This window comes from Scyliorhinus canicula, chromosome 12 (assembly GCF_902713615.1).
Source record: "Scyliorhinus canicula chromosome 12, sScyCan1.1, whole genome shotgun sequence".
Lineage (NCBI taxonomy): Eukaryota > Metazoa > Chordata > Chondrichthyes > Carcharhiniformes > Scyliorhinidae > Scyliorhinus > Scyliorhinus canicula.
The window spans coordinates 37540498-37568335 of NC_052157.1; the positions used below are offsets into that span (position 1 = coordinate 37540498).

The following is a 27838-nucleotide window of genomic DNA, read 5'->3' on the forward strand; positions in this document are numbered from 1 at the left end:
TATGTGTGTGTGTTTGTATGAGTGCCTGTGTGCCTTTACGAGTGTATGTGTCTGCATGTGTGTGTGCCTGTATGTGTGTGCGTCTGTATGTATGTGTGTGTGTTTGTATGTGTGTGTGTGGGTCTGCGTGTATTTTAAAGGTTCCTTTGAACTGCCTTTGTGCTGACTGGGCGCTGCTTTTTGCCAATGCAAGTCACGGTCATACGAACTTTGTGTTAACCTCTTATGCCGAATGAATCTTTTCATTTGGAAAGCCATAAATCTCATTCCGTAGCTCCTTTTGTGCAGCACGCTACGATTTAGTAAGCCAAGTGTGCGTTGAACAACAACAACAACAAAAGTAAAACAAAAAGTTGCAACCGATAAAAGAAAAGTATAACTTTTTTAAAATATGTAAAGATTCCAGTGTAAAGTGCGGAACTGGCTGTTCACAGGAGGGGATCGTTGAAGCGATCGGACTGGAAGCGGAGCACACACATACACAGTAAGCACGCTATTTTCTAAAAAGCTCCTTCAAGGTTTACATGCAGACGGTGATTTATCATTCCGAAACGGTCATTATTTTGGTGAATTTCAAGTAGTTAGGACCTGCTGTGATTCGAGCCGAGTGGGTAGAAACGGGGCGAAGGGCTGAGGGGGAGAGAGAGAGAGAGACAGAGAGAGAGAGTGGAGGGAGAGGGAAGATATAGAGGACACAGAAATAGAAAAATAAATGGTCAATTGAAAAGGATGCTTGTAAACGAGCTGAACAGCGACACGCACACGCAAAAAAGAATATTTTAGCTGAAGTTTATGTCGAAGTGTCAGCATTTGGAGGTTGGGGGAAGGGCCTGTAAATGTTGTGCATGCGCGAGAAAGAATGAGAGGAGAGAGAGAGAGAGGGAAAGTTTAACATTAAAGCATTTGGCCTGCAAAAACTCTCCGACTCTAAAATGGAAATGTCAGGAGTCCATTAAATACATGACTGTCCCACCGGTTATTTCCGTACTGTGACGCATGTATATGTTTTATGCTTGTAAGTGAGTCCTTTTATTTGGAGTGTCGGTCTTCGGTTTTTATTTGCAACATTTTAAGTAAGTTCTCCGTTCGTTGTGGACATTTGGGGAGCCTACTGTTGTTCGCTGTACTTGTAGTCATAAAATGCTCTTTAGGCAGCGTGTCGAGCATCCGTTGCGGCGTGAAGTATTGCAATTAGCATCTATTTGTTTTCCCTTCTCTCCTCCTACCACCCCCCCCCCTCCCAATCCCTCTGTACCTTTGCTTCCTTCCTCTTTTCCTACCTGAGAACGTTTCATTGTTAACGCTTTCTCCCAATTGACTATTGCACCCCTCCCCTCTCCCCACCCAAATTTCATCCACCCACCCACTCACCCACCCACCAACCGCCCTTGTCGGATCTTTCTATCACCCGGCATCAGTATGGGACAGCTGGGCTTATCATTCCCGGAACAGGAGGATTCATTCGTCATCGAGTGTTCCACTCAAGAGTGTTATTAATTGCCACTACAATGCTGGTGATTTTTAACTATTGCGAAAGTTGTAAATTAACGCGTTCCTTCAAATATTTCTAATTTGTCAACACTGATTGATTTGATGAATGCTCCTCCAGTCCAGATAATGTTGCAACTAGTATATGTGCTGTGTGGCGGACTAGTGGTTTCCTATTACGAAAGTGTAATGACACAAATGTATTCTTTTTTTGTTGTTGGTTGGTGCCATTATCAGCACAACCTTTAGATAAGAAACGATTGCGTGGCTAAAATTTCCGTCGCGCCATAATGTAAAATGCCAGTTAACTCTGTGCCCCTGTCTATAACAGTGAGTGGCACGGTACAGTAGCTACATATTTCCATATGTATTTATTCACATAGACATTTACGCAGGCCTCTCACACGACACCCATCTTGATCGATGTGTGTTCCAATATATTTATTTAAAAAATTGAATTAAAAAAATAAATAAACCTTAGGTGAAGTATAACAGCGCCGATGCTTGAATACGACATGTAGAACACCTGGAAGTCAAGGGAATGCTGTTAAACTTCGACCTCTGGTCCTTTGGTTTTTTTTTTCTTCTGGGATAAAGCCGGGGAGAGAGTGGTTTGAATCGTCTCAAAGGATGGTTAAAAAGCCTGAAAGAATAGCACGCTCAGATGATGAACTTACTGCCAGCGTTAAGCCTTTAAGCTCTTTGGCGCATTCTGGCACTTTGCGATTGGAAAACAGTAACGAAGATTTGCAAAGTTCTCTCGTTCTATGAACATCTATTGTTTCGTCCCACTTCCATCGCTTTCACTAGGTTCTAACCATCCACAAATATATATATATGTGTGGATATCTATGTACATAAAAATCAAGTGCCCCCATTTGTGTTCCTTATTCCTTCAAAGCTAAATGCAAAACAAAAACTTTCAGCTCGCCCGAATTTGGTGCATCTGCTATATTAAGGAAAAGCGAGGCGGAGGCTATTTTATTTACCTAATCAGCCTTCGTATTCGAAGTACAAACGTGCTTGTGCGGGACAAACTTTCGACAGAAATTAAATTTAAATGGAAGTTGCAACCCTTATGAGACCTTATAGATATATATATAGAATTCAATCTGCCGAGTATTGTGACCCGTCTTTAAATAGGTTGTATTTGTGTGCATGGAACCTTTGTCTGGGTTTGGGAGTAACGCTTTTCAAGCAGACCTAGCGATAGTTCAGGGTCACTGGCAATTTACTGTCCCATTACTTGAAAGCATAGCACCCCAAACTATTCAAGAAATAAGAAAATTGGAACGGCTGCTAAATACTACCTTGGTGGTTTCCTCTCACACAACCTGCTTAAGAATTCGGTTCATTTAAACAGAAATATGTTGAGATACATCAGGGGCAAATGGCGCACACACTGCACGTTCACATTATGAATGGAATATTTTGCCATGTCATAAAGCATAACTTGCGCAGAATGCACTTCGACAATAAACATTTTGCAAGGCATTTGAAAGTAGAAATCTTTGTAAGAAAGATGACATAAAACGCGACTTGCTGGTGCAATGGGCTGCATTAGCTGCACTTTATGTGTAAATGGCTGAATGACAGATCTCAACAGTTAAGGAGAAGTCGGCTGGACTACGATGCATTGGTCTAAATAATGTCCTGATTGATCGAGGCAAATTTATTTATTACTAAAAGCATAGGCTTTAAAACGCAACACCAGCCTGGAGGACTCCTGTTCCTTTGAATAATCTGATTGGTTTGTTCTTCTCGGTAAACGAGGTTTGATGAGAATGTTAAATTTCTATCAATTGTCTAGAAATCAGAGTGCAAAGAATCCATACATCAGATCCAACAGAAAGTCTAAACTTCTAATATCATTAGCTGGGAGACAGAATAAGGCGTCATTTGGCGATATAGTAAGTAGTTAATCCTTGTAGCATCTCTTCAAATTTGATTATTAAATCGGCGGCCAGCAATAATTTATTTACAGAGTGACTCACACATCTTGTATATTGATGACATATTCTTCAACCACATCTGCTTACTGTCTCTCAATAAGCACGCGGAATCTGTAAAGCATTTTTTAAACAAAAATCACACCGAAGTCTTCGCAGATTAGTCTTTTGCAGATTGCACACAGCATAATCTTCAACTCAATCTTCGCCAAAATATGCAGAATATTTATTAGGAAGCATGGCAGGCCGTGCAAAGTGTGGAAGTATATCGTCTGGAACCATGATTCTGGAATCACAATTAAATACATTTCATACTTCCACGTACTAATTGAAAATTGTATGTTAAGTACAGCAACCAGATGAGGCTGAATGATATCTCTTATTCTCCCGAATTATAAAAATAGGGTTATGTTACAATGAAGTACCCAATTAATTTGGTACACTGAACCGATACTATTTTTTTAAAAATCACCATGTAGCATATCTAAATAAGAATCGGGCAACAGAAACAGAAACACACACTATCATTGAAACCATAGCATGCTCCTGCTGGCCAGGAGTAATACCATAGGGTAATATTTAAAACATTTAGTCTCCCAGTATTACTTATGGTAGCTTTAGCTTGGCACGCTGAGTTTAAAGCTCGGGCAATGCACTATTTATGTGTTGATCTGCAGTCATTTATTTAGCAATAAAACTCTGATTCGATTGTTAGGCGGATCAGTTTATTGTATCAATACTTCACCCAGGCACGATTTCTAAGCGATTAAAAAAATGGCTGCTCTGTAGCAGGTTATCAACTGCCGCCATTCTGTGGACGCGGATAAGTGGGACTATTTATTGCAAGTATTAATAAAAAAGAATCCGCCCGTATTGCTAAGTATTATGATTCGGCGTTTTTTAAAGTTAATACTAAGAGAAAAAAATAACTGCATTGGATTTAAAGTTGGCAGAACAACATGTCCCCGTCGAGCAGTTAAGACAATCTCATTTAACTGGATATCATATTATTGCTGATATATCGGGGAAATAGCCAGGGCAGGTTGTTTGCTTTAATAAATAGACCACACTGAACAGCTAACCCAAGCAGGCTGGCCTCTACAGCCCCAGCACAGTCAATGATTGCGGAGATATATTTAATATCCCAGCATACATTGATCTTAGATACAGCATGCATTAAATTTGTTCAAGTGGCATGATATTTTCACCATATATATGCTGATATGCATACACTATGTATGTCTGGAATATCTTCTGAATGTCTTTTGGAATGACCAGATACCTCCGCTCCTTTTCCAATGTGGCGTTCAATAGACTCGCATACCTTAGTGCTTTGTGTGTGTGTTTGTGTCTGTGCGTGTATGTTGCTTTTCTTTTTAAATAAGGCCCGTGTCTTTTTTAATTCTCATTTTCTCCCCCCCCCCCAACTCCATTCCGAAGATCTGACCATTAAAGCAAGCTGAGAGCCAGTAGATTAAATCGGATCTGAGATTGGAATCCTGTCCTAACACGTGACTCTGAACAATTGCATTTATTATAATCTCAGGACAATCAAACAAAAACCAAGACTTTATTAAAATATCCAACACCAGGCGCTCATTTGAATGGCAATAGGACAAATTGCTGAGATGGGGGTGTAACTACAATGCGCGATTAATATTTCACATTATTACAGTGCATTGTTCAATATATTAATAAAGTAACACGCCTGCACGTTTATTTTAGACCCAGATACGATGGCATTGTGCCTATTAATCACCGCGAGCATGATACAAACTGGGGGTAGTCAGGAAATTTGCAACATATTTGCTGGAGCATAACTAACCGGCGATGTTCTACAGCTTGTATCTTCTGAAACTGTAAGGTGAAGGACTGATTTGAAGAGCGATGTATTTTATAAATATGCCTGCCCAAATGGGCTCAATGTTACATGCTGTTGCAGCTTGTCTAGAGGCAGTGATCCGCAAGCATCTTTGCAGCGGTCCAAGTTGTTCATTAAATACTTTGCGAATTAGAAATCTACTGCGGTGGGGGGGGGGGGGGGGGGGGGCGCGGGGGGCGTTGGGGGCTGGGGCGTTGGGGGCTGGGGGGGAGACCATGTTCCAACGCGAAATCTATTCAGCTTTCCTAAAACTAACTGCGGTGAGATTCGCATTGGTACAATAAAGTGGCTTGATCAGTCCAATAAAGAACTGAATCAGAATCATTTCCTCTGAGATAAAGAACACCTAAAAAGATGTCCAGAAAGTAGTTCCGCCCTCTGTTCATTATTACAAGTGTTTCCACACTCTCCAACACTTAGAAATGAATTCAAATGCTCCTTTTCAATAAAACGATGGGCGATGATTTACAACCTGCATTGCCACGTCCGGCGAGATTTAATAAGTCCCCAACTTTAATAAGTGTCGATTTTGCAATGAATTCAGTTTTGTCTTTTTAATCTTGCATTGTCAAAAAAGAATTTCTTGATTCCACAGTATAAAATATCATATGAATTGTTAGGAAACTTGACGCACGAAAAAAAAGCCTGACTTATATTCCGTATCTGGTACTTTAAAAAATGACAAATGTCTTGTCAAATGTAGAAAATCTATTCCATCTGGATCTCCACAATTACTCATTCAGTGAAATGTGGCTGGAAAGGTCTGACGGCGCGTCACATAAAATAAATTTGTAATGTAATAGCAAAAACGTAGGGATAATTTGCTGCTAATCGTTCTGTAGCATGCTGCTGGGGAGGAAATCAGCTGGATAAAGAGTGGAACTGGGCTTGAAAAGAAGAGGGGAAAAGTTTATAATTAGCGTTAAGACATAAAGCACCATATTTTAAAAAAATGTTATGTTGGAGTGCTATGTGTTTCTTGTTTTATAGTCCAGGGAGAGTTGGATAAGTGCCTGACCACTGAATTAATAATGGCTAGTTTCTAGGCTGCCTGTTCTGTTGGAGCCGAGTTTTATACTGTAATCATTAGCAGCCCCTCTGGCTACATGTTTTGCATCGGTGTAACACTATGACACAATTGTAATACAAACTCCTCAGTCTTGCTTTGCCTTTTGTGACAGGAAGTTTAACAGCAGCAGAATTCACCCTCACAACTCTAAGTCTGAAGGTAACCATAAAAAAACTGCGACGCGCTACAATAATCTTGTGCGAATAAGAAAAATGCTGATACATTGAGCAAACATTTTTACATCTCCCATCCTTGAGTTTGTAAGGAGGGATTGATCGGATTCATGATTCAATGGAAAATATATTAATGTGTTTCTTTTTTCTTTCAATATTCATTTTTATATCGTTTAATATGGATTGCTAATGGAATTAATTAGCATTGCATAACTTTGCCATCAGCAGATAAACTACTAAGTCTCCGAGCAAAAACATTATTTTAATGTGAGCGGTTCAGGATCAGCACGTCAAAAAGGATGCAGTTGTTGGTGTCTAATAAAAGGTTCAATAATTTAATGAAAAGTTACAAAGGGTAACGATGTGTGTGTCATGTTTGAAAGACTGTTTGATCTGCTCCCTGCTTTTGGAGTGCATATCCCACGAATGACAGCGGGGTGGCGCTAATATCTGTGGTATTCCTGCTGTCCTTTCAAGATGCTGCAATACAAACAGACACAAAAGAATTTTACATTATTGGATTTGTTTGGGGATCCATGAAACGTGATAAACCCTCACATAGATTTTGTGCATCTTTGTAAAACAAAATTGCCCCGAAACCCACATCATGTGAATATCACAATTCCATTCAGTGACCGCTGCAGTGAAGAGATCCTCAGATTAAAATTTTTAATCCCCCCCCCCAACACCCAGCTATAGATGGAATAAATATTTGCAGCGAAACCGTTTTTTTTTCTATTAATTGTGATCCTGTTTGTGAGCCATGTCCAACTCGACTGCAAAGTATCTGACCAACTGGAGCCTCTGAATTTAGCCAGATTACAATTTTGACTGTTTTGCTGGAGTATATATCAGAGGATAGACACGGCGCTCTTTCCTTCAAAATAATTGCACAGAGACTTTACACGTAATGATTGCATTCACATGTTTTCCCCTTTTAAATTCACCAAATAATCTCGGGTCTAAAGCGTTAGGGCCAAACACAAATTAAACTGCAAAACAGGCCAGTTAAAATAAGAGAGTGTCGGATGTCTCACTGTGAAATTATTTTAATTTATAGAAGTTTATCAAATAGGAAAGTATCTAATTATAAAATAGTAGCGAAATGACCACAATACATTACCCCCCACCCCCACGCCCTCTTCTCCCGCCTCCTTCAAAACAGCACCCTGGCGATTTAACAAGTTTTGGGCACCTTCTTTAGCAACGAAATATTTACACGCTGTCGCTTGTTATGTGTTTGTTTATACGACAGGACATGAGGAAAGTCGGACAGGTGAAAGTTAGGTGACTAAGAGATTGTGAAATAATCGGAGCCTCAAGTAGCTGCTTTACGGTTACATATGATTGTGTCGATCAACTTGGGCTGGATTTATAAATTCTGAGTTAACAGCAGATATTGGAATCTTTATGCTAGTAAAATAAAGCCACATGAGTTTTTTTCTCTCCTCCTCCACCCTAAAGCTGGTATTTATTCATTTATTGTTCACCTTCGACAGTCGTTCATGATGAATCACCAATAAACGTGAAACACCTTTAGCTGTGAGCATAGTTTCTCGCGTTGAAGAATCGTTTGAAGTCAGGATGAACTCGCACAACCGCGAAATGAAACCCACCCTTGCACGGGATTTTGCGACTGTCTCCGAAGTTACAATTTTACATTGGAGTGGCACTAGCGGATATAAAATTGCCGCCCGTCCACTTTCTTTAAAATCCCAGCCCTGTGATCACGTTATTTGTTTTAGTTCATGTGGTATAATGAATCTTCATGAGAAACCATTAGAGTTATTACCAAGTCAGGTACTAGGAGGCGCTGGTCCCCGAACAAAATTATGTGCTTTAAAAGACCCTGTTCTTTGTCTAGGTGATATGTGTCGAAGGTGATATCAAATTTCAAAATTAAATTCCTTGCGAACGAAAGACCAGCTTACCTCTAATTGTATAAAATATACCGCAACGATTGGTGTTATTTAAAATCCACTTGGTTGCAAAATTAAATTACATCCACTTACAGTGTATTATCAAAATGTCTTTCCGAATTGCATGCGCCTGTTTTGGAAATGCAAACATATCAAGCCTTCATTTAAAAATAAAATCAAAGTCGATGCTCACTATCATCAATTAAAAGCGAGAAACTCGACATTTCCTTTAATTTCACAGTACAAAATGAACCGAAACGTAGACATTGTTGCCCCAGTTCCGTTGAATATTATACGTCGAGAATGTTGTTAGTCTCGTGAAATTAAAAGTGACATTTTGGCATTAAAATCTCTTAAATGTAATAAGTGAAGTCGTACCACGGATTCGTCCGGGGCCCTGATAAATAAGCCAGGAAAAGACGAAAGGGGCTAATCAATGAAAGCATGTTTCTTCCACGACGTTTGTGGAACTGATAGATTGTAATTGAAAAAAGAGCTGATATAAAAGTGGGCACCAATCTCACCGTCCCAAACGAATATCAGCGATCAACACTGAACTAATGCTACCATTAAACTTTTTGACCATTGCACATAAGGACGATAACAATGTAATTAGAATACCCATCTCTCTTTTTTGACACAGGGTGGAAAAAACAATTCGCATGTAAAACATACGTTAACATTAAGAGAAAAGTGATGAACTTGAGCAATTTGAGCTCAACGATGCTGACTTGTGATCATTAATATGGAATGATAGGCTGTTGAGAGAATAAAGTTAGCAGAAAATTGCACGCGACGAATTTATTGTGGAAATTTGATTACAGATTTGCTGAGGCGCAGAAGTAATAGTTCACAGAAAAGTAATTCCCCACATTCAAATTACATTTTCATTTGTTGCCTTGAAATAGATTGCAGGTATGTTCCAAGGATGGGGCCGTTGTCATAAATTAATAATCAATCTACTTGTGATCCGTTATGGCCTGTGTTCTGAGCGTCTATTTCACTGAGGTTTATAGCCCTCGGTGTTTTTTTTTTCTAATTTCCTGTTTTCTTATAATCTTTGCAATCGTCAGGTTGTCACCGTCGCGGCATCAATATAATAACGTCCAGAGCAAATCAATTTGTTCTTTGCATTTTGTTCCTTTTTGAAAGCTGACTCCAGGTTATAAAACAGGCTATTTTCTTGGCAGATTTCAAGAAAGTGGACAAACATGTTTACTGCGTGAAATTAGGTCTAAGTTTAGATAATTTTGCACCGCTAATTCGCGAAAAGGTAAAGTGCCCAGAAAGCATATTTAATCATCATTTGGCATACTTATTTTAAACGCCAAAATCCAACACCGGCACCATCATTCGATGAATCGCTACAAGGTTTAAAAGCAAAAAAATAAATCACATTCTTATAATAAATGCTTTTAATTGAAATTAAGGTAAAGATTTGACCAAATGCTTTAAACTATTTCAGCAGTGTAAAATAAGAATTCTACTCATTATATAACGGGTATCTTGTCAAATGATGGACGTTCACATGAAGTGTGCATCCCTCCGCTACTTAACAATGGAATAAAACCTTTCCAGAACTGATTCGCAAATTTTGATGACTTGCTATTTCATTTGAAACCGACAACCGTGCGGTTATGATTGTGGTAGATTTGTATATTTTCCTTCAAGTTTTCTCAGCTCAGTTATCTATTGATATATCTTTCAAAAATGGCCTTGACGGTAAGGTCAATTGGATGACGGCTTGGGAAATCATTTTCACATTGATAATTAAAACGGGAAAGTTGTCGTGTAGGCCAGGTTGTTTATTTGTAAATCTTTCCCTCTATGTTATGGTAAACTGATGTAACGCGCGTCCACTAATATCTGAACGATTAAAGCAACCGTGTTATTTTGAATATTTATGATGCTAACTTTAATAAAATATTACCTGTAAACTCCTGCCCACAGTCAATTCGGACCCTATCAACCTATATGTTATGCTCCCTTTGTTGCATTGCATGTAATTTCTGAAGACAGCATGAAAAAATGTATTTGAATTGCAACGTGATGTACAAATGTGTACATTTCGAGTTCTGCACAATAGTATTTACAGAAAATGAAATGTTCTGGAATAGTCAGTGTCTGTTAGGAGAATCCCATAAAGCCAATTTATGAAATGGTCTCTTGTTGTCTGTATTTTAGTGTTGTGCTAAGACTACCAGTTTGGCATCCGCAAAGAGCACAGATTTTAAATCATGTTTCATTAATAGAAATTAAGGTTTATTCTAGCACAATCGATGATTGCAAGTATATTAGACATTCTTTGCACAACGGAGACTTAAAATGTCTCAGACAGGTATAGCCGGTATAGATCTGAACTGCTTAGAGCATGGCGAGCTCCTGCAAAGCACCTGTTGAGCTTCACGTTGGACAAGTTCACTGCTGAAAGTATCCGTACTGGAGACTGAACCATCTCCCCATTGAGACATTCCTAGCTTTTTAATGATTCCATAGCCTCTCAATAGATTTTGCTATTGTTTATAACTAATTTTCACCGGATTGTAAAACTAAATGTCTCATTAATTTTTAAAATATTACTTTTTTTGTATTTAGTGCTACCTGATGTCAAAAAAGCTCGGTTCATTTCGAACGAATGTGCGAGGCCTATCTAGCGAAATTTGTGCCCTGTCTCCGGAAACCGACTTTCCAAACAAACGAATGTAAACTTCAATGAAATCGAACTAAGCATTGAAGCCACTTAACAACTTAAGGCGCCCCGGCAATTTTATTTAACAAGTTACTGTTTATGCACTTCCCGCCCTCTTCCCTCTCCAAACGGTCCAAAATATATCAGCCACTTTTAAATGTCAACACGGTGGCATGCATAGCTGTCAGGGTAGACGCTGCAAGTACCGCCTGCTGATTTTAAGGGAAATTCGAACCTAATCGACAATTCAGATTGTTGTCAATTCAAACATTTGTATAGCACACCTGCAGAGATGGCACTGTTACAGGTGCTGGAATCTCAGGCTACTCCGCTTGGCAGGAAGAGTTTCAAGTGGAACAGGTATAATGAATGCCTTGAAACGAAATTGTATTTGAGGTGTGGATGAGGGAGATATTTCATCAGGGCGCTGCTTAACCAAAACAAAAACACGTCGATTAAAATTGTTTTACCCTAACATTGCTGTTTGAGGAATAAAAAATAACAATGCATTCAGAAGGCACATTCGCTCGACGGATTTAATGTAGCATTGATTTACTGTCCATTTTTTCTTCCCCCCCCCCCCCCCCTCCTCCAACACTTACCCCCTTACCCCGTTTCCCAAAAGGCGAGCCCCACAGAGAATGTATTAGGGACGTTTTCCCCAACACGAGAAATCTCCAGCTCAAGTGAATTGAGACAAGATATACAGATCCAATTAAACTCTACCACAAGTTCATCATATTCTCAAGACCTTATTGACTTGGAAGAGAGATTAAAATAAGAAAACTTCATATAACATGAGAGATGATCAGCACAACCGAAAAAAACAAGTTTTTATAATGCATATTGCTGCGATATCATGCAACGTGAGACGATGCTAGTAATTCTAACAGAAGTAGGAGTGTTTTGCTATATTTTCTAAACCAACATATCTCCATAATTCATAGCAAACCTAATATAAATTAAATGCTACACTACAACGAGGATTCTCTTAGCCTCTAAGAATATACAAACATATCGTAGGATTTTAATGGTGGAAATTATTGTCTAAACTTAAAGCAATTATTAGTTTATTGCGCCACACCCAAACTACATTGAACCTAGAATAACTTATACCAATGGGCAGTGCTCGGTAAAATTTGAATCATTGCTTTGCACGGTTAATTCACTTATTATAATTTTCATCGAATCTTAAAGGCGGGTATCTGCGCAAATTGTTCAACCTCGATGCGAAATCTGTCAAAAGTTTACATCAAAGACACAACATTATTCAGTTACCAGAGAAACTGTCTCCTCAGATAAGAATATCTTAATTACTGCGGCACAAAGGTAACGATCGCAAAAAAAAAAGTAAGATTTGTAAAAGGGAGCCATTCGGTATATTTCTTTGATGGATTTCTATGTGGGATCACGATGAAGTTCTCAATCAGGGAAGCCTGAAGTTCGCTGAACTCGGTTTCGTATAAGTAAACAAGTTGTCAGATTGGAATAATCTCTCTTCTTTGGGGTTCTGAGAAAATTTCGGCCTCACATTCTTAGATGTAGCTAAATCTACTTTCTCCTCGAGCCGATAGTGGCGTACTTCATGTCTTGGACAATAATGTGGCAATTGTTAAAGTTTTGTGACCCATAAAATTTCGGGGTTAGTATTCTGGCTATGGCATGTAATTATGCAAAACACTTTCCATAAAGACTTGCCATTCGATCTAATGACATAGTCTACGGTCCAAAATCCTGTGTGTGTACGTGTGTGTGTGTGTATTGGGGTTGGGTGAGGAGTGGAGACTGATGGTGGCGGTGGATTGGGGGGGGGGGGGGGAGAGAGAGAAAGTTACACCCCCGCCCCCAAATGAAGCCACGCAAATAACTATACCTGCGAAGTTACAAACTCCAAGTGCAGTTACAGCAACGCAGTCTTCCTGCTTTTTTCTTTTCTTCAGGCTAAATGCACTGTATCAGTCTGCACAAATATGTATCTCCGACCACCCCCCACACGCCTCATTTTTTATTTAATGGCAGTTATTGATAGAAACGAGGGATCAGTGCATGGCATGCATCTCTCTGGGCTGACGGGACATTGACAAGTGCATTGTGAAAGGGACCTGACAGTTGGGATTGAATTAGTTGCATTTTGTACAAAATTTGAGGAATCGATAATCAGCAATTTAAAGGGTAGCTGAGACGTTCAACAAAAACAAGGCTGGAAATTACTGATTACTTTAGCAGAACTTTCTCTCACCGTCAAAGCAGAAAATAAAGAATAATGCGTGAAATGTAACCAGCAAGCTGAAACAAGTATTGCTTCTTGACATTGCGCGAGGGGTGGGGGGGGGGGGGGGGGGGGGAGGACAATCCGGAATTTTAAGAGGTTTCATAATGATTGTCTAAACCGGGACAAATAAGCACGGACACGCGCTTACTTTCAGTAGTTGGTAGTCGGTTTCCTATTTTGCTGTTTTGTCGTTACAAGGAAGGAAACGCATAGCTTCTGGAGGCTTTGGTTCTGAATGTTATTGGTCAAAAATGTAAAGCAAACATCTCACGCCATTATCACGCAGGGTTTGGGATTCAGGGATAGAGTCTCTGCAACAAGGTGCCTTTAACGATGAAGGCAAATGGACCAAACATTTCTTTAGCTAAACAGGTAGTATTGAATACGTATTTAACTTTCACTTGCAAACTTTTCATCCATTCATTCTTCTCAATCAGAAATAACCGCATCCAGTTATTTACGATTGTTAGCAGGTCCCGAATTATGTTTGACACACTGCTTGTTACCGTATAACAGTGACCGGTAGTCTGCGACGGAAACTTTTGCCTTGCCTGACAGATCTCCCCTCATATCAAATGACTTAATCGCACTTTATTTAATCAAAGCTTTTTAAAGTGAGATCAAATGGTCGATATGGCATTTTGCAGGTACCCTTGTTTATTTTCAACTGACCGGTGGCCGTCCCCATTAATTTCCAACCCACATAATTGTCTTTTTCTCACTGACTCTGGATATGTGGCCTGACAAAGGCTTGCCCCATACAGGAATAGCCATCCACAGCTATTAAACGAGGACGCGAACGCTATTTTGTAGCGAAGAAAATACTGCCAGGGACATACAGAGAGATAGAGAGAGAGAGAGAGAGGGAGACACTGGCAGAGGCAGAACAGTCTGGCAGTCAGGGGTCAGGCAGCCTGAGATTGCTTCTTGAGATCTTTCAAATTTCACACGTTTGAAGGCTTATAGGCTTTACTGATTCGCATTTCAAAACAAGATCAGTGGAGTCATAATCAAAAAATTGAGGTCTGTAACTGGGCTGCATTTTGATGCGCAGAGATGTCTTGTAGGGTGAGTGAATTTGGAAAGCACTGTTCTGACACGTCTCTGATCGCTTGCGCTGACGGGTCTCCCAGAGAAAAAGAAGAGATTGCTGCCTGTCTTGTTGCCTCTCCGCCATCAAAGCCCTAGTGAGCGGAAATTGGGGATCAAATTAAGTGGTGGTCCAATTTTTTTTTAAAAAGAGCCAAAGACTTTTTTTTTTAAGCACGAGTTGACCACGAGAGTTGTCGCCCGTTTTCCCCACTCGTGTACATTTGTTTTATTTCCACTGTTCTGGACACTAAGAAAAAGGCAACACATTCAGAGACAAAACAGAATAATTCAGCGCAGTTTCAAATAGGTGGACGTTTAAAGAAACCCTTTTTTTGTTTACCATGGCAGGATGCAGGTTACATCAATGACGTCACGCGCAAGAATGAGCTTGAAGTAAAAGTTTGGTAGAAAAGTAAAACACCCAGATCGTGATATCAGGAATATTGTAAATGGATGACCTCTGCCAAGATGCAGAAATTAATACCTTATTAGAATGAAAGAAAAATAATTATCATTTTGCAATCTTGCTATGCCTGCGGGGTTTAAAGCTATCGGGCTAGGCTGCCATAATTTCCTAACGAAAATAGTTGGTTTTATAATAATCTTATGCAATATTTTTTCTTCTTCATAAAGACAAGGTTAAACTTGGAGAAGTTGTAATGGCATTCACAATGAAGAGGCGATTACCTTGAAACATTTCAAATGTTTGTCATCTGTTTTAGCATTCTGAAACTAAAAGGTGTATGAAAAATAATATCTTTCTGAAGGCACGCTAATGTGCCAGTCCTCCATGTATCATCACTGGTGATGGCTATCTACTGCTATTCCATTAATAATGACTTCTCGTAAAATAAAATTCTATGGCGCGTTGGAGTTATGAAGGATTTAATCAGGCTTCACGGAGTATACGTGGGCGTTCTCGTCACGAAATGAACTAACGACGTGTTTTGGGAAAAAAGAAGAAACGAGATTCATTTTTTTAATAAGCGTGAGGACACAAGTCAAATAAGTTGGGGGGAAAAATATCGATTTAAACCCAAGTCTCATTTTGTGACATTTCCTGTGGTTTGACAATTCTGTAGCTGAGGTGCGGATTTAATAGATACTAGTGAGGACCTCAGCCCATGGCCCCTTTCAATTGGCTTCTCAGTTGCCTCGTTTGTACTTTTGTCAATCAATAAAGCTAGAACTAAATTTCTCCCCTCTCCTGGTGCAGCAAGAGACATGTGTTTCAAATAGACATTTGACAAAAAATAAAAGAATGAAAATGAAAATGCTGATGAAAATGGGAAGGTGGTTTGAAGAGAGGCGAAGAAAAAGAATGAGATAACGAAAAAAGGTGTGGAGCAATAAGGTAAACAATTTAAAAAGGCAACTTGAGATGCATACTATCCATGGATAAGAAAGTGGGACAAATGAGCATTGACATCAGTGTAAACAGGAAGAACAGAACGAGAAACGATCGCAAAGCGGGGAGAGGAAAACGGCTGAGCAAGAAAAATGTGTTCAAAAGTGCACCACAATAAACAAGAAGAATAGAAACAGGAGCGACAAAGAACTTACGCAATAAGCAAAAATGGAGGGGAGGGGAAGAGTTGGCAGACGAGAGAAAGTGTGAATCTGAGGAAAGTAAGATAGAAGGGACTGGAGATAAAGGCCTGTTCTGATTGATGACCAGTTTTTGTAGCTGACATTACCATTAAATTATTGCCCAGTTTCCTAGTTGTGTTGTCTGTGGCGAACCTCTACCACAAGCTGCTTAATTTTTTTCTAATAGCCTCACGCCTGGCTGCCTTTAGTGGCTCACTATTAATCAGCAAGAGTCTCTGCGTTCAGGAAGAAAAGCATTTGCTCTGCACGTGTTTGACAGTGTAGGATAGTCTGCACTCAACCATTTACTCAACAAATTATTCTTATCAGATACACTTTATATTTCAATAAAATTTCACGCACAAAAATGCTGCTTTGGAGTTCAAAGAATAAACAGCCTGATCAGGGGGAAAGCGCAAGCCGGCCTGTCTGTCTCGTTTTTATGTACAAATCATAGCCAATCAAACCTCTGAGTCGGAAGCTAACGGGGCGTATTCATCTCATGTAACCTCGGTGATATTAGTTCACTTGAATTCACCTCTCTCAGACTGGCATGCAGTCATTTTATTACAGTATTTAACCCTTCTAAGTTTCTAGAATGTCCACATGGCTAGTGCATTCAAAGGAGTTGTTGCAGGGTGCATACTATTTCACAGTGCATAACAGCAACGCACACCATCTCACCGATGCTAACATTAATTGAAACGTTCTCCAATCGAAGCATGGCGCACTTTTTTTGAAATCCTTCGCCCTTTTTATATCTGCCTGTTTATATGTTTCAGATCGGTGCTGTTGCGTGACCCCCGAAACGGTGCAATGGGGCTGACATTCACTTTACAGGAGGAATCAGACCATATACTATTATTGATTAGTCCCTATGAGCCCCCAAATGTAGACGCACTTATGTTTTAGGTGATAAGTAATTTAGAAGTTTGTAGCCAACGCATTGAAATTAACACATTCCAGAACTAATCCTAATTCTTGGGGCGAATATTTGTTTTTGAATTCGATTTTTTCTGAAGGTGGTGACGTTAGGATTCATCAGGGGAATGGAGAATTAGCTCGGCACTTAACTTGTAGTTCATTAATGTGATATAGAAGACATCAAATTGTAAGGATATTGGCGTCAGGAAATCGGCATGTCCCTTACTTTCCCAATATTCTTGATATAACTCAATTTTTTCCTAACTTACTTTTCCCAACCTGGAACAGGAATTATAGCAATGTTCACCATTTGGACCAATTGCGTGGATTGGGCACAAAACACTTGAGAGGGCTTTAGAGCGACTTGTTTTTTTTAAAGCAAGGACGGTATTAGTCCACCTCGAGGACCTGGTCTCGCACTAATTAGACTCTCAGTATTGGCTGTAGTTCAATTCCAACCGTGAATGAAGGCATGGTCCAGACGATCTATGCTTCAGTCATGTTAAAAATTGACCTGATCAGCAAGCAATAGTTAAAAAAGGCAACATTAAAAAAAATCTGAAGCGAACAGAAAATCTGGGTTAATATTCCCCAGAACGGGGACAATGAAGAAGAGAAGGGGAAGCTAGCAGACAGCATGTCACACCGGCCAATAAATCTACTAGATATATATCAAGGTAAATAATTAAAAGCGTAAGAAATGCCACAGAGAGCGATTAAGGCGAGATGAGAAAGAGAAGGAAAAGAAGAGAATTAACATATCTCCAACAACAAGAAATGAGGGCAGTAAATGAAAAGTAAATGTCTCGGCGCAGAAGACCGGCAGATTAGTAGGACACGTCCAATCAAAAGTGTAACATATACCTTGATGTTTCTACTTCATTACATCTCTGGTTTATCTGGTTATTTAACACAATTAACCCCAAACTAACCAGCTGACAGGAAAGAATGTCATCTGGGGTTATGCTGCCGATTTGAAAGGCATTAGATTTGTTTTCTGCAAAAGGCGGTTATAAAAAAAATAATAATTAAGAAGCAGAACCTAGCCATTGACACAGCTGTACTCCGATGCCTTATCGGAAGTTTAGCACCTTTACAGATCCGTATTTGTAACAGGCCCCACAACTTTCGGTTCAGTATTAAAACGATGGCCGATTTTGATGGGATATCTGCCTGGTCCCTGCCTCTTCTTTTGGGGATAAGAGTACCGGAAGAGGGCAGATGCCCTTACCCATTACCGTTAGTCCAGCTGGAGGGATTTGGCCATTTGTCTTCCAGCTTGCAGTGAGTCTGTGAACATGAAATCCGGGGGAAATAAACAACAGTCTTGGACGATATGGTTACATATTCCACGTGTGATTGTGCTGGAGGTTTCAGAATCTCAGATTAACTCTTTATGAAGCAGTCCCTGTAATTCCAATGTAACTATTAACCGTCATTCATAATGACGTCTTGTGGAGGTTATACATAAACAAGCCACCTGCCATTCTCACCAGTGCAAGAGGCATTAGGCCCAGCATGAAGGTTTCAGCTGTCAATAGTTCTGACAGTTACATTAACAACATTACGACCAATCCAAACCTATTTATTTTCCACCCAGCAGCTTGAGTTGGAGTGATTGTCCCTAATACCAGCAGCACGTGGATATTCACCAAGTGGCAGCACTTTGATTGAAATGGCAATCCTGCCAAATGACACCCACCCAAGATTGAAGCGAGTTTGGGAATTGCCAAGAGCCTCTAATGTTAAGGACAAGGATCGCCCAAATCGGGCAGTGGTTCATGGTTGATGCAATTCGGATACATATTAAAGCGGGAAAAGAGGAGAGGTCTCTCCTCCATAGTGGCAGAGCAAGATGCACTTTGAAATTAAGAATAGGAAGGATACAACTGCACTAGATAGTAAAAGAAAGTCCCCGATGTTCGAAAACGTGTCATGTAGAATCGCTGGACGCTATTTGTTATTTTTAGGCCCCCTTTACGGCCCCGAAACCCGGAATTTCTCTGAAACGCTCTAAGTTATTTCCGCCTTTCCGGTTCAGCTGACAATCTGATCCGGGAAACAAAAATATAAAGGTAGAGAGAGAAATGGTTGATTTTTTTTGTTGTACTCGGCAAAGTTCCAAATTGCGATCGACATTTGACGCACCTCGCCACATGACCGTGTTCCGCCCAGGACCAGGGAAAATCCCGGACTTGTAGGTAAATCACATTATAATTCCTCCAGTCTTTCGGTTCCGATTTTATGATGTTACCCGATGGGCGGGGAGTGAAGACAACTGTTTCCTTTGAAAGAAAAACAAGATGCATAAGGTCGTTGGGGGGGGGGGGGGGGGGGGGGTAATCATGCAAGGTTATTTCAGGATCGATTTCTACTTGTGCACGATGTGGCGAGGGAGATGCGGCGAGCGGACTGGTGATGGAACCAGGCCAAATATCGCCTTGTCCTTTCGCGAGGTATTTTAGTGTGGGCGACATGGCAATCTCTTAGCTTTCCAAAAGATTGAAAACCACCGAGTTTCTTGAAATCCCCGGATTGACGGTGTCCGTCTTGGGGGTGTTGGGGGATGGTTATTTTGGCACGTCCTATGAATTGATGGTGGAAGAGAGAATTATTGGACTCCTGGTCTTAGCACTTACATTGTTGCAGCTTATTATTGAACTGACAACATCTCCATGTAAAGTATTACTTCATAAGGTGCAGTGGCTGTTGTTATGTATTACAGCCATATGCATTTGGGTACACGAAAAGAGCAAGGAGCAATGTGACTCCATAGGGGAGGGCTCACTTTTGCACTCAGTGCCGATTCAGAGAAGCTTGAGTCCAATGCAAGTGTCAATCTGAGCGAAAACTGATGCTGTGCCTCTGCTCCAGGTACCGGTCTCAGCTGTTAACGCGCAGCTGACACACTGGAGCCGGCTGCGATTATGTCCGCCAAACAAGAGTTGGACACACCTAAATAGTTTATTTTGTAACACTGGCAAGCGCCTCTGCTTCCTTCTAACATGGAAAGTTCTGAAGAATATGGCGATGACGTTCCCAACAGGTGTAACAGCCACGTCCTTTGAAAATGCACCTTGCATTGCATCCATTGCAAAAACCCGAGCAATTTGAATGCTTCCCTCACCTCCCCCCACCCCCTCCCCATACCCTCCAGTATTAGTATATCCAGGACCCAGACCTCTCACCTAACTTTGGATTGGAAGACATAGCCCAACATCTTCAGGAGCGATGCTAAAGTTGCTGAGGTGAAAAGTATATTCTTCAAGTTACAAAGATGGCATTTCTAATTTATTTAGGCTGGGGGCGTAGCCCCCCCCCCCCCCCCCCCCCCCCCCCCCCACAAACACACACACACTCATTTCCAAGTTACCAAATGAACTAGTTACTAGTCATGATCGAACTTTGTGTTTATTGAATAGGTATAGAGAAGTGTGAGTCTAAACCACTTAGCAAATTGGAGACGTGGTAGAGAGCTGATCAGACCTGAAAGAGACAAAAACAACAAAACAACTGGTTAGTTACAATGATCGGGGAAAAAACCAGTCCAGAGTGCGATGCGATGTCAATTGTGTGCTTAAGTTAATGAAGTGACAAAGGTTCATTTTCACTCTTCATCTCTGTAGCCCATGAGTGAGAGCATCCTTGCCTCTTGTTCTAGAGGTTATGAATTCAAGCTGTGCTCCCGGACTTGAGTGTATAATTCAAGGTGATGTTCCAAAGCAGATCATAGAGAACTCGCAGACTCCCTACAGTGCAGAAGAACCACCCTACAGAGGCCCATGTAGCCCCGCCCTACCCCCTAACCCAGTAACCCCACCTAACCTTCTGGACACTAAGGGCCAATTTAGCATGGCCAAGCCATCTAACATCTTTGAGACTGTGGTAGGAAAACCGGAGCACCCAAAAGTAACCCACGCAGACACAGGGGAAAAGTGCAAACTCCACATAGGCGGTCGGAATCGAGCCCGGGTCTCTGGCTCCATGAGGCAGCAGTGCTAACCACTGTGCCACCCTGCCGCTCAGGTATGAGGAGTTTTTTTTCTCTCTCTCTGGGAGAGCAGGCTTTCAGATTAGGAATTATTCTGAGGATGCTGCCCTGTCTATAAAAGATCCCCTTCACTATTTGAAGAAGAGCAGAGGATTTTGCTGGTGACCTGGTCAAGACGGGGCCCTCAGCCAAAACGGATTAACTAGCCATTTGTCTTATTTGCTGTTTCTGGGATATTAGTGTGCACAGATTGGTTGTTGTAATTGTCTCCTTCACAACCGTGATTGTAGTTCAACGAGTAATTAATTGACCGTGAAACAGCTCGAGACGACCAAGAACATCACTACAAGTTATTTAATTATTCTTTGTTTCATTTGAGTTAACTTTTAATTGGGCCGTATGGAATCTAGCAAGACCATTTCGCACGTTGCTAGTAAAGATAAAACTTCACTATCAGGCCTTTTTCCCCCAGATTCAGTTATGAGGATAGACTGGAAAGGTCGGGCCTGTTCTCCTTGGAGAGAAGGAAGCTAAGAGGAGATTTGATAGAGATGCTACAGTCCTGAGGGGGCTGAAAAGAATAGTGCAGTAGAGACGGTTCCCGCAGAGAGAGCACTGTTTTAAAAAGATTTGCAAAAGAAACAAATGTGATGTGAGAGATAATTTTTTTTTCATATAACACGTGGAATGCGCTGCTTCGAAGTGTGGTGGAGGCAGGTTCAATCGAGGCATTCAAGGGGGCAGTGGAGGATTACTTGACGAGAAACGATGTGGAGGGGTACGGGAAAAGGCAAGGGCAATAAGTCACGATGCTTGTTTGGAGAGCTGGTGCAAACACGATGGGCCGAATGGCCTCGGTCTGCACCATCACAATTTTGTAATTGATTTTGTGATTCAAGGAATTGCGATTACCATTCTACCTCAAGCACCCTACTTTAGCCAAGGCCTGTGCGATGTACCCTGTTCTGCAGCAGAACTGTGGGTTGGATATTGCAACACTTCATACTCTGTTCAACTGGGCCAGGGAGAGAAAAACGTGTGAACACGAGTTTCCATGTTCCCTTGGTGAGGACAAGGAATTCCCTGCATATCAAAGTTGGGATAGCGCCTGTATATCAGAGAATGGGGTAGTCCCATATAACGAACAAGAAGATAGACCCCATGCATTGCTAGGTAACTGCTGTCTCCAGTCCGTCTCAGATCTGAAATCTGTTAAATATACCGCAATACCTTAATCAAAGTCCCATACACTAAATCCCATATTAACATTATGCACCGAAAATACTGGTGGAAACCTGTATACTGTTGCACTGCACCTGGACAAACAAAAACAAACTTAATGTTTCAGGTCAATGGCCAAAACCTTAAAGTGGTTTTCATCTCCACAGATACTGCCTGACCTGCTGATGTTTCCAGCATTTCCTGCTTGATTTCAGTCAGACATCAACGACGGCATTTTTTCATATTAATATATGCTTCTGATATTTGGTATATGTTAAAACTAAATAAGCGTGTCATTTTTGTTCTATCTATTCTGTAATCGTTTTGTTGGCAGGGAAAAATGCTTTCGTTTTAGTACTTTAAAAAATCCATTTAGGGCCAAGAGAGGGATTTGAAACTAATTTCACCCTGGATTGGAGTTTTACTACATCCTGCGTGAGATCCAAAGACGGTTTGAACGCTCACTGGACAAGGGATCAGACAAGATGTGCAGGTTAGGTGGATTGGTCATGCTAAATTGCTTCTCAGTATCCAAAGATGTGCAGATGAGGTGAGGTTACGGGGTTGGGGACTTGGTCTCGGTAGGGTTCTCTTTTGGAGGGTCGGCGCAGACTCGATGGGCCGAATGGCCGAATGGCAGTGATTCTATGGATTTCATGGATTTCATGTAACTGCATCTGAATCAGATCAAGGCCTCATCCCATGTTGTGCTGCTGGCCTCACGTAATAATGCATACTCGAAAGAGATTCTCATTGGTCTGAAAGTGATCGTATGATGGTAATTACAATTGAATTTCGTATGCTTTCCATTTTTGTGTGCCAATTTCTATTAAGGGACACATTGGTTTTGTGATTTGGTGGGTGAGTTACTGAGCACCACAGTAGCCCCGATCACATGAGTGTAAGGAACATTCACACGCCATCTGTAGTGTTGCTGAAAAGCGCTTCGCTCGTCAGGCACAGCTAAAGTCAAAACATGGTAAATAGTATTTCGCGCCAATGCCCAGCCTCAGCACCTTCTTACTTCACACCTGAACGAGAGATCCCAGATTGTAAAAGCAAATCACTTTGCTCTCAAAGGATAAGGAACGATTAAATAGAACAGCATGTCGTTTCCTGAACTATTTGCCTAATTTTGAAGGTAATAAAAATGTTTTTCACAGTGATAAAATGAACGAAACTATTTGTGTGTATACCTTATGACCCGGTGTCATCACACATGCATCAAGATGCTGTGACATATTGAGTCACGATCGAGATCTTGAAGTGTCCGGCCAGGTTGCATCCACCAAAACCTTCAGGTTCAATAAACGGAAGGTGTCTGTGTCAAGACTTTCATAGAATCCCTATAGTGCAGAAGGAGGCCATTCGGTCCGTCGAGACTGCACCGATCCTCCGAAAGAGCACACCATCTAGGCCATCTATCCCGGTAACCACCTAACCTTTGGACACTAAGGGGCAATAGATAATGGCCAGTCCACCTAACCTGCACACCTTTGGACAGTGGAGGTAATTGGAGCGCTCGGAGGAAACCCACGCAGACAGGGGGAGAACGTGCAAACTCCACACAGCCAGTCACCCAAGGCTGAACCCAGGTCCCTGGGGCTGTGAGGTAGTAGTGCTAACCAGAGTTTTTCTTACGTTTGAACTTTTTTCAGAGTCTTCTTTAATGTTAGTGCCGGCATATAATATTCTTCCACATTTCACAGGTTATGACTCTTCTGTAATTAATGATTCAAGTAAATTCATATTTCGAGAACTCTCAGTGTCCCTGCCCCAAGACTGTTACTCCAGTGGTGACAGAAACGATGTGCCAATATCAAGAAAGAAAATGGCAGAGCCAAATCTGATCGACGTTACTTTTTATTGTTGAACGATATTTGAGTCACGAATGGCAGTAATATAGAAATTGTACATGTCCGCCGCTTCCATAGCAGGTATACCATTACGATATTTTATCGTGACATGGAGGCGGGATGCTGCTAACATAAAGTGGTTGGTAGACACCTTTTCACAGCAAAGTGCACAGAATCATGGAAAGAGATTTGCTCCCAATACACTGGTGTAATTGCAGGAATCCCATAAAATGACATTGTGATTTGATTCATCGTGCCATTACAAATCGCGGGTTCCCATTGCCAACGAGACCATTGCACATTCTCTATCTCAACTCACTAACAACAAAAATCGTTAAGTCCCATTTAATAAAAGCAGAGTTTGGCTAATTTAACTATCTCAAACTCGCAACCTTGAAGAGTATCTTGTGCCCATGAAGGAATACATTTGGCACTGTATATGATTATTTCTGAGGTTGCAGAATGGGATTAGGAATTTGCCCAACTACCACAGTCCGAATGGTGCAAATTGCATATTCGGGAAGGGGTCAAATTCCCGAAGGATACAGACCGGGAAGGTGCACTGCACGGGCTGTTTTCGGCTGTGTTAGTGATAAAGGTGTTACAATTGGATGGAAGAGGGCTTCCCATGACTTATCGCTATTCAGTTCCCCACACGAAGTGCGCATGTTTGGACGCCGCGTGAGGGCTTAACCTGGTGCGATAGCCTCCGGGGTTGTGTCTAATGTCAACAATCGCCCTTAAGGCTCCCGTTTGAATCGCAGCCAATTGGGTGAAATAACGAGGGAAACGTGATGTTCAAGAACCGTATCCCAACTCGAATGCCTTCAGCAGTCGAGACAATTAAGTAACTTCGCCCGAAACAATGAATGTTTGCACTGCAGCCCACTTGATATGCGCGCCTTTTAGGCAGAGTCCTCCGAAAAGTGTAGAAAATCACTTATAGGGTTAGTATGTGAGCACTGCAGCACCGAGGAGATAACTGAAGCTGTAAAATAATTTATGCAGAAATGGCAAGAGGATGATTGACAGTTTAGGGGTAATCACCTCTCATTCAATTAAAATATGTACATTTTTCACATGATTTACTTTGCAATAACTACCTCTTGTGCAAACTCGTCAGATTTTTTTTAAAGTGTCAGTATTATACAACAGTTTACTGTTGTGGCCGTCTTTTCCTCATGTACATTTCACCGATTATTTTTTGGACTGCACTTAACAGAGATTATACTTCTCCAAGCAAAGACAAACTTTGAACATTGCGAAATCAACGCCCCAAGATTGAGGGAAACATTTGCGAACAGTTTTAAAGTTTTGCACATGAATATAAAAGCCAAACATAAGTCCACTAAAAGTTGCAAGGTTGTTTTAAGAACACATATCCGCCAGGAAAACAGTGAATGGGTATTTAACCTTACAGACAAGTGTGGTTGAATGTATCCATTTAAGGCAACACTTGATATTAAACGTTCCGTCAGCACACCCACCCCCCACCCTCCGAACCTGCAGCCCCCCCCCCCCCCCCCCTCCCCCACACACACACACCAATGTTTTTCGCATCAGGAAGCAGACCTTAAAGTTTTGGTGAGGTTGACCTACAAGGCGAATTGTCAGCTTCTGGGGGTAAAACAATTTTGCAGGTGTCTGTTTACATCGCCGTTCAAAGGGTCCAGCGAAATGATAGACGCCAAGAACAGGACCACGAAGTTAAAGAACCCGGCAAAACCGAATCCACTTATAAATAACATTAGGCAATGGCGGAGAGCATTTTATCTTTTCCATAAGTAATCCTTCATCAGTGAACAAGCCATATTAAAATGTTTGCATGAAAATGTGAGCGATAGAATGTATTGCATTTATATAAAGCAACTTTCAGGACACAGAACAGGAGCTTCACTACAATGCAATTTAAAAAAAAATTATATATCCTGCAGAAAGTCCTTTCAAATGACAATTTCATTGATCAACTTGTAAATCAGAACATTTGCCTTCAATTTCAATTTTCAAATTAACACGTTGAAACTTCGCTTTGAAGAAGGCTTGAAGAAGTAGTGGCGGGGCAGATAATAATGTGGGGCCGATGATTAGGGGCAGGTTGAGAAATGCAAGGCAACATATTTTGTCAACAAAAGCTTCCCCATCTTTACGTCACCATCAATTGCCACATGTTCAAGCACGTTTTCTTTTTGGTTATTTTGCTTCAGTGATTCCTCAAGGCTGGCAGTATCTCCAGCAGGCACCGGGGACACAGAGACTGGCTGAGGCTGTGATCTGAGATCTGTGCCACGACAGAGAGCTATAACAATATAAGTCTGTTGGACATGCCGGCTGGGCTGTCAGTTTTAATTTGTGCATGACCTGCTGGCCGAAAAAGGGGATAGAAGTGGCAGAAAGTGGGACTGAAAGCTAGTATTATTGCTTTGACAGCTTCACTCATCTAGAAGTAATGCAAAATGCAATTTATATTTATACTCCCTGACCTTCTGCTCCAAGAGGAAAGTATCTAATGAAGGGCCACGAAGGCAGGGGAGAAGCAGCCTTAAGTTCAGCTGGAATTTGTCTACATTGTTATTCTTCAACTGTTTAATTACAGCCCAAACGTAAATCAAACACTGAGGAGGGCAATGGAGCCTGAAGTCTTGCCATTGTTTTTGTTTTGTTGTGGGGGGGTTGGGTAGGGCAGGAAGGAATAGGGGTCCCAGGGATGTTCTGCAGGATGTCTGCGGAAACTCTTTATTAGATAAATGTTCAAGCAACACTCCCGGCGATTGTTTTTCCCTCGAGACCCAGTCACTGAACTGTGTTGACTTTTCACTGTGGTACCAATGGCCAAACGTTAGATATGCTGGAGCAGCGCCAAGGAAAGGCTTGCGTTCACACCAAAGTAAACACAATCGTGTCTTCTAGTTTTTGCACACACTGAATACGATCTGCAAGATATGTGTTTGCTGCCATCATATGTCTCCTTCTCTCTCTCTCTCTCTCTTTTATTCTTTCTCCCTTTTTAATTCACAGGCCCGTGCTTCTGCTTGTCGAAAAATCCCGTGGCATGTGCTGATGACATCACATGATGTCCATTGCCGGCAACATCAGGTCCCCTGCAACTGTCATTGAATGCTGCAAGCAAATGAAAAATGACTGTGAGACTCACTGGCTCCCAGAAGTGACCTTGAATATTATTAGAATGACCTCCCATCGGTTTGACCAGAAGACCTTTGATATCTGCATGGAGAAAATATACGGGTGAAATGCCTCGTCTACCAATGCAAAGGACAATAATCCGCCAGGACAGGAACGCGAAGTTGCAGCCCGTTGCTACCAACATTAAAAAGTGATCACTGTACACAAACTGAATCTGTGTTTCCATTGTCCTGAGAATTATGTCTCTAATGTACATCATTAGTTTATTACATTATTTTCTCAAGCCTGAAGCTTGTAATGGATATCATATATTTTATATATATACATTGTGCATATCAGTTGGTAATAAATCTGGTCGTCGATAAGAGTTTAACTCCTAACAGGAAGCATTTTATTACAGGTTATGGCAAACCATAGAGAGGCAGGAAGGAAACAGCAAGTGAGATCACATGCTCTGAATGGTCAGTTCAGTGAGCAGCCTTCACTTGATCAAAAATTCTAGGTAAGTCGAATGCCTTGGTGTAATCATCTTTTCTCCACTCAATCACGCAGTTTCTTCCTTCCCTAAACAAACTCTAAATA

The 27838-nt window shown here is 41.1% G+C and overlaps 1 long non-coding RNA gene across 1 annotated transcript; it reads left to right on the top strand.

The window, feature by feature from the left end:
* On the top strand, positions 1–27623 carry LOC119974591. The gene is made up of 2 exons (XR_005462527.1): positions 1–484; positions 27131–27623. It is a non-coding gene; the product is annotated as an uncharacterized LOC119974591 (long non-coding RNA).
* Positions 27624–27838: the final 215 nt, after the last annotated feature.